The following is a 15,115-nucleotide window of genomic DNA, read 5'->3' as shown; positions in this document are numbered from 1 at the left end:
TTGTCGAACCGAGAAACGTGGCAAAGAAGACCGGGACGAATGCGGAAGTTGCGGAGGTCAACACCAGCGCCAACAATGCAAGTTCAAGGACGCTACATGTCGGCGGTGCGAGAAGAAGGGGCACCTGGCTCAAGTCTGTCGAGCTCCCCAACCTTCCCGCCGAAAATTCAAATCAGCCAATCAGAGCGCGGGATCGGCAAGGCGACCCGTGATTGGCTCAAACAAAAAAGGCGCGAACTCGAATCAAACGACTGTGATAATAGGCCGCGCCTCAACCCGGGTGGAGAAGAAAATCTTCACCAAGCCCAAAATAGAAGGAGTGCCGTGCCGACTAGAAGTGGACACCGGGTCAGCGATCACAATCATGTCCTGGGACACTCTTGCGAAAGCTTTGCCATCAGTCGCGAAACGCCACCTGCAAACACAACGGCTACGAGTCCACGACTACCAAGGGAATCGCATCCCTGTTCGAGGGACCACCTCTGTCCGAGTCGAGTACGGACCACACAAGAAGACCCTGCCCATCACGATCGTCGAAGGGACCCTGCCAAGTTTGTTGGGTCTGGACTGGTTCCGTGCATTGGGCATGGGAGTGACTGGCATCTACAGAAGTGACGTTAACCTTAAAGATGCACTCATGAGTGAATTCGAAGATGTGTTCAAGGACTGCCTGGGCAAGTACAAGGGGACCCCTATTTCCTTTAACCTAGACCCCCAGGTAGCCCCTATCCGGATAAAAGCAAGGAGGGTACCTTTTGCCCTTAAGCCCAAGATTGATAGGGAGATAGACAAGTTAATAAGGCAGGGGATACTGGTACCAGTCGACCATGCCAAATGGGAGACGCCAATCGTCACCCCGGTGAAACAAGATGGGTCAGTAAGAATCTGCGCTGATTACAAGGCGACGTTAAACAAAGCCTTACAAAAGAGCGCTTACCCAGTTCCCGTGGTGCAACACTTGCTGCACTCGTTGGGACAAGGGCAAGTTTTTGCTAAATTAGATTTGGCACAAGCCTATCAACAGCTACCCGTAGACGCAGCCACAGCCGAAGCCCAAACGATCGTGACGCATAGGGGGGCTTTCAAGTGCACCCGGTTGCAGTTTGGGGTGAGTGTGGCACCAGGTCTATTTCAAAACTTAATGGAGCGACTTCTGCAAGGGCTCCCCGGGGTAGTTCCCTATTTTGATGATGTGTTGGTGTCGGCAGAAAATTTAGAGGAACTGGGGGAGCGTCTGAGAAAAGTTTTGGGCATTTTCCGGTCAGCCGGTCTAAAGCTTAAAGTAAACAAATGCCAAATAGGGGTAGAATCCGTAGAATTCTTGGGCTACAGAATAGACAAAGAGGGAATTCACCCCACCGAGAGCAAGGTCAAGGCAATAAGAAAGGCTCCAGCGCCCAAAAACAAAACAGAGCTACAGGCTTTCCTGGGTCTAGTGAACTTTTACGCGGTCTTTTTAAAAAACAAGGCAACCGTTGCCGAGCCGCTACATAAGTTGCTGGGAAAGAAGGCTGTGTGGTCTTGGGGGAAGCCTGAAGCCAGGGCTTTCGAAGCAGTAAAAAACCTACTCTCGAGTGATAGCTTGCTAATTCAGTACCACAGCAAAATGCCATTGGTTCTAGTATGTGACGCTTCCCCTTACGGAGTGGGGGCTGTGCTCAGCCACAGGCTCCCAAATGGCACAGAAGCCCCAATAGCATTCTATTCCAGAACAATGTCCTCAACAGAGAGGAACTATAGTCAGTTGGATAAAGAAGCCCTAGCTATAGTGTCAGGGGTAAAGAAGTTTCACGAATACGTGTTTGGCAGAGACTTTGAAATTGTTACAGACCATAGACCACTGTTAGGATTATTGGCTGGCGACCGCCCAACGCCGGTGGCACTTTCACCCCGATTGACCAGATGGACTATCTTTTTGGCTGCTTACTCCTACAAGCTGCAGCATCGACCAGGAAAAGACCTGGGGCATGCGGACGCATTAAGCAGATGCCCACTGCCAGGGGCAATCGAGGACCCCACTCCGGGGGCACCTGTACTACTGATTGACTCTCTGGACTCTGGCCCAGTCACATCTAAGGAGGTGGCTAGGGCGTCTTACCGGGACGTTACCTTAAGAACTGTACTGGGTTGGGTGCAAAGAGGGTGGCCCGCTGCGCCGGGCGAGCGTTTTAAGGAATTTGTGAAGAAGCGGGGGGAACTCTCGGCTCAAGGGGGGTGCCTGCTATGGGGCGATCGAGTGGTGATCCCGGAGAAATTGAGGGAAAAGGTATTGGACCTTCTCCACGAGGGTCACCCAGGGATCGTAAGGATGAAGGGGCTAGCGAGAAGCTATGTTTGGTGGCCATTAATGGACTCAGAAATTGCTGAGAGGGTAGGGAAATGCCTGGCCTGCCAGGAATCCAGGCCACTACCTCCAACGGCCCCGGTTAGAGAATGGGAAAAACCCCAAGGGCCCTGGTCAAGAATCCACATCGATTTTGCCGGCCCCTTCCACGGCCAAACCTTCTTAGTGGTAGTCGACGCTTTCTCTAAATGGTTGGAAATCATTCTCATGAGATCCATGACAGCCGAGGCGGTAATCGCAGCCCTGCGGCACCTATTTGCAACCCACGGGTTGCCCGACACGCTAGTATCCGATAACGGCCCGCAATTCACGGCAACCCAGTTTGAGGAATACTTGGCAGATGAGGGCATCCGACATGCCCTCTCTGCGCCCTTCCACCCTGCGTCGAACGGCCTTGCAGAGCGTTCCGTCCGGGCGCTAAAGAGGCATTGTCAGACTCAAGCCAGGCGACTGGCAAACAAAGATAGATTTCTTTCTGGCCGTTCAGCATAGAACCCCCAGCACTGCAACAGGCAGAAGCCCAGCCGAATTATTGATGGGACGGAAGCTCCGGTGCCCACTCGACCGTTTAAATCCCCACTACACACCAGAGGGTTACAAGGGGGAACTGGAAAAAACTAGAGAAATGGGCATAGGCGACCGAGTGTGGGCCCGCAACTATGGGGACGGCCCAAGTTGGCTAGCAGGGCAAATCATAAAAGCAACCGGTCCAAAGTCATACTTGGTTGAGTTAAAAGACAACCGAGTATGGAGGCGCCACATAGATCAAATCAGAAAAAGAATAACCGACCAATCCGAGCTCAATGAAACAGACCCTGACCACACATTATTTGAACCCACAGCTGATTTAAACCCGGGAGAGGCGAAAGACTTATCTGAGTCCCCGGAGGTCCAGCGACGCCATCAGGTTCCCGTAGAGAACAGCAGGGACGACTCTGCAAGTAATCCAGGGCCGGAGGGCCTAGAGAAAGAGCTGGGAGGAGCAGACAGCCCCTCCGACCAGCTCAACCCACTCCCAAAAACTGAACTGCGCAGGTCCGAAAGAGTCAGGAGACGCCCAAGTTATTTACGTGACTACGTCGAAAAATAACATGTAAATAATATGTAGATGTTGGTAAAGTGTTTTCTGGGAGGGGAGGAGTGTTATGTATCTTTAAATATTTGGGCGGGAAACAAGCACGTTGCTGATTGGTTGAAGCCGCCGGGTGAACTGTATATAAGAAGAGGTTTTTCCCCAGTTTAGTTGCTGGGTTCACCCTATATTAAAGAGCTGTTGTCACTACCCTGGTCTCCAGCCTCGTTACTTCCCGAACTTAACACCTACCATTCTTGTCCTAATGTTTCCTTTGGTTGTATTCAATTTGTGTGGTTATTTCATGCTTATACTTATATATATATTGTTGTGTTTGACAAAATAAATAAATAAAATAAATGTTGCAATGTGTTGTTTCATCCTCTTCTTATTGGGTGTGAATGTGATATAATCCTTTAAACCAGACATGTGATATAATCTTTTAAACCTGGTTTAAACCTGGCTAACCTTCTGAAAATTCTATCTTTCTGATTTCAGATCATTTATAGAGGGGATATTTTTTGTGAGCACTCATTGATTGAAGTAGTTTACTACTGTAGGAAGTTAGCACCCACCCCCCTCCTAGAAGAATGAAATATCTTAGAAAATATTAAAAAGGGCAGAATGTTATATTTCCCTGGATGAGAAATGGAGAAACATGTTTTAAGGACAAAGCAGCTCCCTGCCTCCCCCCCCCTTTTGTCAATGGGCCATCATCTGCAACACAATAGGACCCATCTAGCAACAGAAACTCACCACATGACACCTAGGAAGATTACAACAGCCAGCAAGGCTAGCTAAGACCTACACCCCCTGGGAGTCTGACAACCAATCAGGATACTCTTCCTGTGCCCAGGGAAATTCAAAGCTTAGAGAGAGCATAAAGCCAGGGAGCGCACAGCACCTCGCCCTTTTTTTCTGTTCAGGAACTCAAGCCATGTGAACCTGACCACCATTAAACCATCTTTCCAAGCAGTCTCCATGTTTCCAGTGTCTTTATCCCCACTTGAAACAGAACCCAGATGGATGTTTTCTTCCAACACTACCTCAGGTAAAGATATAGGAAAGTTTCTGAATATGTACAGCTAGTGGCACACCAAAACACTGTACATATGACAGAAGTGTTGGAATAAATATCTAGGTCCAGTTCCAAGCCGGGAGAAAAGCACTGGAGACAAAACGGGATTGGAGGCCGATTGGAAAGAGGGTCCATTTATTGATGAAGCAGAACCACCAAGCACATGTGATTCTGGGTAGCTGACCACATGGAGTTGAGAGTGGGTGGCTTTTATACCTTCTCATGGGCTTTGCACTTTAACTTCCTGTTCCTATACAAGAACATGTATTCTATTGGCTGTTGACAGACTCCCATGATGCCCTGTACAAATCCTAGGAGTTTGTCTGAGCTAAGTTTGGTTAAGGTTTGGGCTGATGCAATGAAGGGGATTGTTGGGCAATTCTTATTGTGGCTGGGGGCTAATCCTACCTTTTTCAGACCTTGCTGCAGGGAATTTGCTTATGAATACAACTAGCTATCTCTTAATCTCTTAAGTGCTGACATCTACTGAGTGCTATTAAGAAAGGTGGGGGCTGCTTTCCAAGAACATGTTTCTCCATTTCTCATCCAGGGAAATATAATATTTTGCCTTTTTAATATTTCTCAAAATATTTCATTCTTCTAGGAGAGGGGTGGGTGCTAACTTTCTACAGAAGACAAACCTAAAAATATTTCTCCTTGGTTGCATTCCTGAAAGTATGTAATAAGATAACCTCCTTCCCACCCCCAGCAGCCTGTGATTTTTCCTCCGGTATCCTGCAGGTGTTTGAGTCAACGAGTCAGCTTTCTCCTTTTGCTTTTCTATCCACTTTGCCTCCTTCAACACACTGCCTTGGCATTCGCATGCAGCACCACGGGAAGTAGAGATGGCAGCCAAGGTCTGTCCTGGCAAACCATCAGTTTCATTCATATCAGATCAATGACAGAGTTGAAGGGAAAGTAGACTGCAAGAAGATAGGTATGAGGAAGAAAGGTTGGTCATTTGTGCAGGGGTGAAATGCTCCCAGTTCGGATCGGATGGCAGTGGGTGGTTTGGAGAACTGGTAGCAAAAATCCCTGCCCACCCCCATCCCCCGCCCGATGCCCGGTCGCCCGCTTCCCCACTTGCCGCTTCTTTTAAAAAATTCTTTTAAAAGGTAAAAAAAAACGCTCTGAGGATCCCAGCTGCCTGATCGTCAGAGCCTTTTTTTTTTTACTTTTAAAAGCATTTTTTACAACCTATTTGGCCAAATAGGTTGTAAAAAAAATGCTTTTAAAAGTAAAAAAAAAGATTGCGTGCCACAGTTGATAACCACCACTACCCGGACACTGTTCTATTTTCCCCATGCCTCCTTTTGGCCAGCACTACATGCGCACACCTTGCATTTGGTACGTGGTGCGCACTGCGCATGCACGCATGCACCATGCATGCACAGCCAGTGAACCAGTAGTAAACCAGTTCAGATTTCATCACTGCATTTGTGGTATGCCAGGGATGTCAAACTGACGGCCCATGGGCCGGGTGCATCACATGCAGGCCATGTCCACCCCAGCTCCACGAATGGGAAAAATGTCACAAAATGTCTTGTGACGGCAAAGTGACGTGGCGGGTTTGATACCCATGTGCTATGCTGAAGATCCTGCTCTAATAGCTTAAAATGTAGATGATTGGCAAGTTCTCGTAATGGAAGTCAAGCAACACAGTGAAAAAAATGGGATTAACTATAAAAACTAATGGCAATAGATAAGGCAACCAGTTGTAGAAGTGGCAAAAATGAAATGGTTTCTGCCTTTATATTCTACTCTCAACTATAAATGAAGCAGTAGTCAAGAAATATGCTGCAGACAAGCACTTGTTAGAGCAACCTTGACGACCCCGGAAAAGATATTCAGATGCTGAGATTTGTCTCCATCTACAAAGATCAGGATTGTGCAAACAATAGTGCTTCTGTGAAACTTTATGGAAGTGAAATTTGGAAAAAGCTGGATAGAAAGGATATTTACTTCAGTGTTTGAGAAGACACATGAGACTATCATAGATAGCCAAAAACAAACAAACAAAGGGATCATTGAAAAAATAAACCTGGAAATCTCAATCAGGGCAAAAATAACAAGATTCAAGTTATCATATTTTGGACAAATTATACAATGACCCAGCTTCACTGAGGAGTCCATAACGCTGGAAGGGTGGAAGGAAAGAGAATAAGAAGAGTTTCAACAATGAGATGGATTAACTCAATGAGTAATGATGGGCACTACTGAAGGGCAAGTTTGAGGACAGATCTGTTAAGTTCGGGAAGTAACGAGGCTGGAGACCAGGTAGTGACAACAGCTCTTTAATATAGGGTGAACCCAGCAACAGGCTGGGGGAAAAACCTCTCCTTTTATACAGTTCTGCTGGAGGCTTCGACCAATCAGCAACGTGCTGATTTCCCGCTCAAATATTTAAAGGTACAAACATGAATACATAACACTCCTCCCCTCCCAGAAAACACTTTGCCTCTATTTACATATTTATTTACATGTCATTTTTCGACGTAGTCACGCAAATAACCTGGGCGTCTCCTAGTTCTTTCTGACCTGCGCGGTTCAGTTCTGGGTGGTGTTTTGAGCTGGTCGGAGGGGCTGTTTTCTCCTCCCTGCTCTTTTTCTGGGCCAACGGGTTCCGGATTATTGGCCGACTCTTTTTCTTGGCCATCCGGCCTTGGATTAATTTTGGAACTTTCCCTGCTGCTTCCCTCGGGGACCTGATGGCGTCGCTGGAACTCTGGGACCTCAGCTAAGTCTTGCGCCTCCCCCGGGTCATTGTCAGCTGTGGATTCAAATTGGTATTGGTCATGATCTGTTTCCTTTGGTTCGGTTTGGTCAGTTATTCGTTTTCTTAACTGATCTATGTGGCGCCTCCACACTCGGTTGTCTGGTAGCTCTACCACGTGCATTTTGGGCGGTTATCTTTATTATTTGTCCTGCGAACCAACTAGGGCCGTCCCCATAGTTTCGGGCCCACACCCGGTCGCCTATGCTCATTTCCCTTGTCTTTTCTAGTTCCCCCTTGTAACCCTCGGGTGTGTAATGGGGGTTCAAGCGGTCAAGTGGGCACCGGAGTTTCCGACCCATTAGTAATTCGGCTGGGCTTTTCCCGGTGGCCGTGCTTGGGGTTCTGTGCTGGACGGCTAGGAAAAAGTCTATTTTTGTTTGCCAGTCACCTGGCTTGAGCCTGGACAATGCCTCCTTAGCGCTCCGGACGGAACGCTCTGCAAGGCCATTCGACGCAGGGTGGAAAGGCGCAGAGAGGGCATGTCGGATGCCTTCCTCTGCCAGGTATTCTTCAAACTGGGCTGCCGTGAATTGGGGCTCATTGTCGGACACCAGAGTGTCCGCAACCCGTGAGTTGCGAATAGGTGGCGAGGAGTTGCGATTACTGCTCGGCCGTAGTGGATTTCATGATTATGATCTCCAACCATTTGGAAAATGCATCCACAACCACTAGGAATGTTTGGCGTGGAAAGGGCCAGCAAAATCAATGTGGATTCTTGACCAGGGCCCTTGGGGCTTTTCCCATTCTCTGACTGGGGCCGTTGGGGGTAGAGGTCTGGACTCTTGGCAAGCCTGGCATTTCCCTACCCTCTCAGCAATCTCTGCGTCCATGAGTGGCCACCATACATAGCTTCTAGCTAACCCTTCATCCTTACGATCCCTGGGTGACCTCGTGGAGGAGGTCCAATACCTTTCCCTTAGCTTATCAGGAATTATTACACGATCACCCCATAACAGGCACCCCTTGAGCCGAGAGCTCATCACGCTTTAACAAATTCTTTGAACCGTTAAGCCGCGCAGCGGGCCACCCTCTCTGTACCCAACCGAGTACAGTCCTTAACACAATGTCCCGGTATGATGCCCGAGCCACTTCCTTAGATGTGACTGGGCCAGAGTCCAATGAGTCAATAAGTAGGATGGGCGTCCCCGGAGTGGGGTCTTCGGTCGCCCCTGGTAGTGGGCATCGGCTTAACGCGTCTGCATGCCCCACTTCTTTTCCTGGTCGATGCTGCAGCTTGTACGAGTAAGCGGCTAAGAATATAGTCCAACGGGTCAAGCGTGGCGAAAGTGCCACAGGCGTTGGGCGGTCGCCAGCCAGTATCCCTAGTAGCGGTCTGTGGTCAGTCACGATTTCAAAATTCCGCCCAAAGACATACTCGTGGAATTTCTTGACCCCTGATACAATGGCTAGTGCTTCTTTGTCTAATTGGCTGTAGTTCCTCTCTGGGGAGGACATCGTTCTAGAGTAGAACGCTATCGGGCCTTCTGTGCCGTTTGGGAGTCTATGGCTGAGCACAGCCCCCACCCCATAAGGGGAGGCATCGCAAACCAGTACTAGGGGTAATGAGTCGTGATATTGGATGAGCAGGCTATCACTTGAGAGCAGGTTCTTTACTGCTTCAAAAGCCCTATTTTCTGACTTTCCCCAAGACCAAACAGTATTTTTTCCTAAGAGCCTATGCAGCGGTTCCGCAACAGTTGCTTTGTTCTTTAAAAAGACCGCGTAAAAATTAACCAATCCCAGGAATGCCTGCAGCTCTGCTTTGTTTTTGGGCGCTGGAGCCTTCCTAATTGCCTTAACCTTGCTCTCAGTAGGGTGAATTCCTTTCTTGTCTATCCGGTAGCCCAAGAAATCGACGGATTCGACCCCGATCTGGCATTTGTTTGTCTTGACTTTTAGTCCGGCTGTCCGGAAAATGCTCAAGACCTTTCTTAACCGCTCCCCCAATTCCTCCATGTTTTCCCCTGAAATTAGGACATCATCGAAGTAGGGAACTACCCCTGGGAGCCCCTGCAGTAGTCGTTCCATCAGGTTTTGGAACAGCCCTGGTGCCACACTGACCCCAAATTGCAATCGGGTGCACTTGAAGGCCCCCCTGTGCGTCACAATCGTTTGGGCTTCGGCTGTGCGGGCGTCTACTGGCAGTTGTTGGTAGGCTTGGGCCAAGTCTAACTTTGCAAAGACTTGCCCTTGCCCCAAAGAGTGCAATAAGTGTTGCACCACTGGAACCGGGTAAGCGCTTTTCTGTAAGGCTTTGTTAAGCGTCGCCTTGTAGTCAGCGCAAATTCTAATTGACCCGTCCGGTTTTATGGGGGTGACGATTGGCGTCTCCCACTTTGCGTGATCGACTGGCACCAAAATCCCCTGATTAATGAGCTTGTCCAGCTCCTTATCGATTTTTGGTTTTAGGGCAAAAGGGACTCTCCTCGCCTTAAGCCTAATGGGGGCTACCTGGGGGTCTAAGGTGAAGGAAATAGGGGTCCCTTGTACTTGCCCAGGCAGTCCTTGAAGACATCTTCGAACTCGTTAAAGAGAATGTCTTTCAGGTTACAGTCACTTCGGTAGATGCCAGTCACTCCCATGCCCAGGGCACGAAACCAGTCTAGTCCCAACAGACTGGGCAGAGTTCCTTCGACGATCGTGATGGGCAGGGTCTTTTTATGTGGACCGTACTCGACTCGGACGGAGGTGGTCCCTCGAACAGGGATGCGATTCCCCTGGTAGTCGTGCACTCGTAGCCGTTGTGCTTGCAGGTGGCGCTTCGCGACGGACGGCAGCGACTTCGCCAAAGTGTCCCAGGACATGATGGTGATCGCTGATCCCGTGTCTACTTCCAGCCGGCACCGTACACCCTCTATTTTTGGCTTGGTGAAGATCTTCTTCTCCACTTTGGTCGAGGCGCGGCCTATGATCACAGTTGTTTGGTTGGAATCCGCGCCTTTTTTGTTTGAGCCAATCGCGGGCCGCCTTGCCGATTCCGCGCTCTGATTGGTCGATTTGAATTTTCGGCGGGAAGGTTGGGCCGCTCGACAAACTTGAGCTAGGTGCCCTTTCTTCCCACACCGCCGACACGTCGCGTCTTTAAACTTGCAGCGTTGGCGCTGGTGTTGACCCCCGCAGCTTCCGCATTCGTCTCGGTCCCCTTTGTCGCGTTTCTCTGTGCGGCAGACCCCTTCCTCATCTTCACCGTCGGATTCGGTCTGAACCTCCTCCTGGTGCACCGGAGTTGCCTTCGCGCTCGCCTTTTGTGGGACCGGCTTCTGCAGTGTCTCTGCCGCTTGGGATGACATTTCATGTGCTCTGGCTTCGTCCAGAGCGTTGGCCAGTGTGAGGTTGCTCTTTGCTAGCAGCCGTCGTCGCAAACGGATATCTTTGACCCCTCGGATGAGTTGCTCGAGAAGCACCTCGTCTAGGTCACGGTATCCGCAGTCCTTGGACGCTCTTCTTAGGGCGGCCATGTAGTCGCCTATGGATTCGCCCTCCATCTGCCTTCGCTCTCCGAATTCAAACCGCCGCACGTATTTGGACGGCGTTGGTGCGAAGTGGTTTCTTAGTAAAGTCTGTAAAGTTGGCCACGACACCGACTGCAACGGCGTTGGCTCTGCCAGGGCTTCCGCGATGTCGATGACCTCCGGACCGCAGTGGCTTAGGAAGTAAGCCCTCTTTCGGTTATCTGGAACTCCCTGCAGTTCGTTGGCTTCTAGAAAGCTTTCGAAACGGGTCATATACGTTCCCCATTTCTCTTTGGCCGGGTCAAACGGTGCGGGCGGAGTGTAACTGGCCATCTCCGTTTTTCTGCCCTGGGTTTGCTGGGTTCGGTTCTATCGTGCGTGCTTCAGCTCGGTTCTGGTTCTCCTTAGCCTCGAAATCCCACCCTCGTCGCCAATGTTAAGTTCGGGAAGTAACGAGGCTGGAGACCAGGTAGTGACAACAGCTCTTTAATATAGGGTGAACCCAGCAACAGGCTGGGGGAAAAACCTCTCCTTTTATACAGTTCTGCTGGAGGCTTCGACCAATCAGCAACGTGCTGATTTCCCGCTCAAATATTTAAAGGTACAAACATGAATACATAACAGATCATCCTGAGAAAGCTTATCTATGTGACTGTTAAAAACTGACACCAACTTGATGGCGCATAAACAATTCAACTGAATGGAAAAGAGGAGGAGTAGCCATGACTTGATATCTAGAATTAATTTACTTTTTTCAAACTCACGGATGTGCTGGCATCTCTGTTGCTGGATGCTAACTAGTAACAGCTCCTCTTCCATATCCCTTTAAGAGCCTTAAAGTACCATAAAAACCAGCCAGAGTTTAGCCCAAGCCTTCTCAAAAGTAATCTCCCCAGATTTAACATCCCATTTCTACTCCCTTATGCATACATCTAAAACATTACTATGCATTGCTACCACTTTATTACTTGTAGCAGTGTTATTATTGTTTTTGAAGATTATAGCAAGAAAATATTTGTAAATATATAACTGTTCTCAGAAGAATATTTCTTTCTGGTGGGATTCAAGATTGCTGGGAAGTAAAACATGAATGGTTGAGAACCACTGAATTAGAAAATCAGAGCTAAGTAAGTAAGTACAGCATTGAAAAAAGTGACTTATGACCAATTTTTCACAATTATGGCCATTGCAGCATCCCCATGGTCATGTGAGTTACATTCGGATGCTTGACAACTGACTCGCATTTATGACAATTGCAATGTCCTAGGGTCATGTGATACCCTTCTGACAAGCAAAGTCAATGGGGAAACCAGATTCACTTAACAACCATGTTACTAATTTAACAACTGCAATGATTCACTTAACAACAGTGGCAAGAAGAGTAGTAAAATGGGGCAAAATTCACTTAACAAATATCTCACTTAGCAACACAAATATTGGGCGTAATTGTGGTCGTATATTGAGGACTACCTGTACTGTAGAACATAAATTAAAAACAATTGTAAAAGATATCTCAAAATAATTCACTAGAGGGTGCTGTTTAAAATTCACTTAGAAATGAATTTGCCAATGTGATTTCAGCTTTTTCAATATAAACACATTTTCTAGAAGTAAAATCCATTGACTGAAAGCAGTTGGTTTTAATGTCTAAGTAAACAGGAAGATTGTGCTGCACATGTAGAAATTAAGTGATTTCAACCAAACCTATTTTGGTTCAATCCTTTAATCAAACAAAAACAAAAACCAATGTATAGCTACCAGGTAATTATGAAGACCATGAATGGGCAGGGATTTGAAACTTGGGCATGATAGAAACAGAAAATAAATCTGTTGAGCATAGAATCAAGTATTTAAACCATTCCAGTTGAATATTGGGATTTTTTTCTCATAACAATAAGAACAATCAGATAGGGGAGGGGTGTCCAAACTTGGCAACTTTAAGACTTGTGGACTTCAACTCCCAGAATTCTTCAGCCAGAATTCCTCAGCCAGCAAAGCAAAGCTGGCTGAGGAAGTCTGGGAGATGAAATCCACAAGACTTAAAGTTGCCAAGTTTGGACACCCCTGAGATAGGGTAACCAATTGCAGAAAAGGTAATTGCCAATTGCTCTCCTTCTTGGGATGTTTTCAGGGTAAATGTCAGTCCCACCAACTCTCCCAGTAGACTAACTAGTTGGATTGGTGCATTAAGTCAGAGGCCTAATGGCCATTTCCAACTCTGATTCTCCAAAGAGATACTCAGCAGCTCACTTTACAGCATAAATTAAACCATATTTTATAAAATCTAGTCAATGGAACCAAAAACACAATAATCACATGGTTACTGTATGTTTTGTGAATCACATTAAACAACATTAAAGCAAACACTGAGTAAAAATACTTGCTTTCGCTTAACGTGTTATGCGAACATAGCCATTGCAGTTTGTTAATGGCTTGGGTTAGGGGTCAGGTGTTTAGGGGCTGATTGGGTCATTTGGAAAGTTGAGAGCATGTGATCATATTTGCCTCTTATGGATGCTGTGAGATTGCTCAGTCATTCACAAAACAGCTCCCACGGGGACCTAAACAATTACAGGGTATTGATATAGCAGAATGCTGTCCAGGGGTGAAATTTACTTACCTTCTCTACCAGTTCACCAATGTGAGTGTGCCGTGGGCGCTCCGCTCACACGCACCATCGTTTGCGCATGCACAAAGCCTCCTATGCATGCACAGAGATTTAAAATGACGTCACAAAAAAGTGATGTCATGACATCCGCACGGGTGGGCGGAGTCTCCCGCAGCAGATAGGGCAGAATGCCTGGTAGTTGCCAAGGGAGAAATAATAAAAATGCATTGAAAAAAAATGTTTATCCTATAGAGTGTCCATTTATCTTTCCTCACTGGAAAATCTCTAAAAAGGATATTTAAAATGTTTGTTAGCCCCCCAGTCAGATTCTAGATCAGGGATAAATAATCAGTAGACCATATGTACACCCCACCCCCAACAAGAGACTGTCATGGAAGTTTGTTAGTGCAATTTAGGCCCATTTTCAGGCTTTAACATGGTTCCAAGTATGGGAATGGTTTGGGAATCCACTTGTTCCTTTCCCTAACTTTAATCCATCCTCAAAGGCAGAGAAATGTCATCTGTGCCCCTCCCAGTGATGTCATAGCATCAACAGAGGGTTTAAAGCAGCAGTCCCCAACCTCAGGTCTGTGGCCTGGCATCGGTCTATGGCAGGGGTCTTCAACCTTGGCAACTTTCAGACTTGTGGACTTCAACTCCCAGAATTCCCAGTAAAGCTGGCTGAGGAACTGGCCCAGTAAAGCTGGCTGAGGAACTGGAGACCCCTGGTCTATGGAATGCCAAAAACTAGGCTACACCAACAAGCGAAACCCCATCCGCAAGCAGCATCCAAACCACGCCCCCTCCGGCCCATGGAAAAAGCTTTCTCCATGGAACCGATCCCTGGTGCCCAAAAGGTTGGGGGTCTCAGAAGGATAGAAGTTATGAGTTATGATCTCTGACCTCTCAAACATTGCTCATTCCTGAACTAGATTTCAGGGGTATGCAAAGAAGTCAGTTGAATTAGGAAATAAGAGAGCATATTTCCAAACTGGCCAGGTTTAGTCCATATTCAGTTCCAGCAAGAGAGTAAGATAAACACTAAGCTCAGTAGAACGCAAGAGGGTTTTTTTTAAAAATAAGTGGTTATAGTAAGCCACTATGACAATGAATTGTCTCCTCTTCATACTATGAGATGCACAAAGAGGTCTTGCTTACATCAGAGCACTGAGAATTGGAGGAGCAGGGTGCCAATTGACTGCAAGCTCTTTGTGTATATTAGCAGAAATATACTGGGTATGTAATACCAAATGGGAAACAGGTAGTGGCTTTTAAAATGCAATAGTTAAATGCACCAAAGGAGAGAAGGTTTATTTTCTACAGTGTACCAAGGTACTTTGTTTGTTCTGCTGTCTTTGGTTAAATAATTGAAAAGTGTTTTTGGTTAAGTTAACCTGTTTAACTTGGGGTGAAAGCCTGATCAATAAACAGGACACCAGCAGGATCTCAAACCAATCTTGGCAGCCAACTTAAGTTCCAGAACAGCTGAATTTGAGATAAAAGTTTACCCTTTTATCTGAATTTGAGATAAAAGTTTACCCTTGAATCTTGTTTCATTTTTCTATCCCTCTGATGACCTCCCATTTGTAAGCATTCTAGATTGCAAAATTTTGTGGGACATTCTACTTGTAAATTGTAAAGTAGATTTTAGGAGAAGCCCTCCTACACTACCACCACTCACAATATTAGACAACACAGTAGCAACAGTAGAGACCTTCAAGTTTCTACGTTCTATTATCTATTCTATCTGGGATGGTTTTGACCCTGTGACTCCCGAGGACATGG

Source organism: Ahaetulla prasina, chromosome 2 (genome assembly GCF_028640845.1).
Source record: "Ahaetulla prasina isolate Xishuangbanna chromosome 2, ASM2864084v1, whole genome shotgun sequence".
Lineage (NCBI taxonomy): Eukaryota > Metazoa > Chordata > Lepidosauria > Squamata > Colubridae > Ahaetulla > Ahaetulla prasina.
This window is presented reverse-complemented; position numbering follows the sequence as displayed.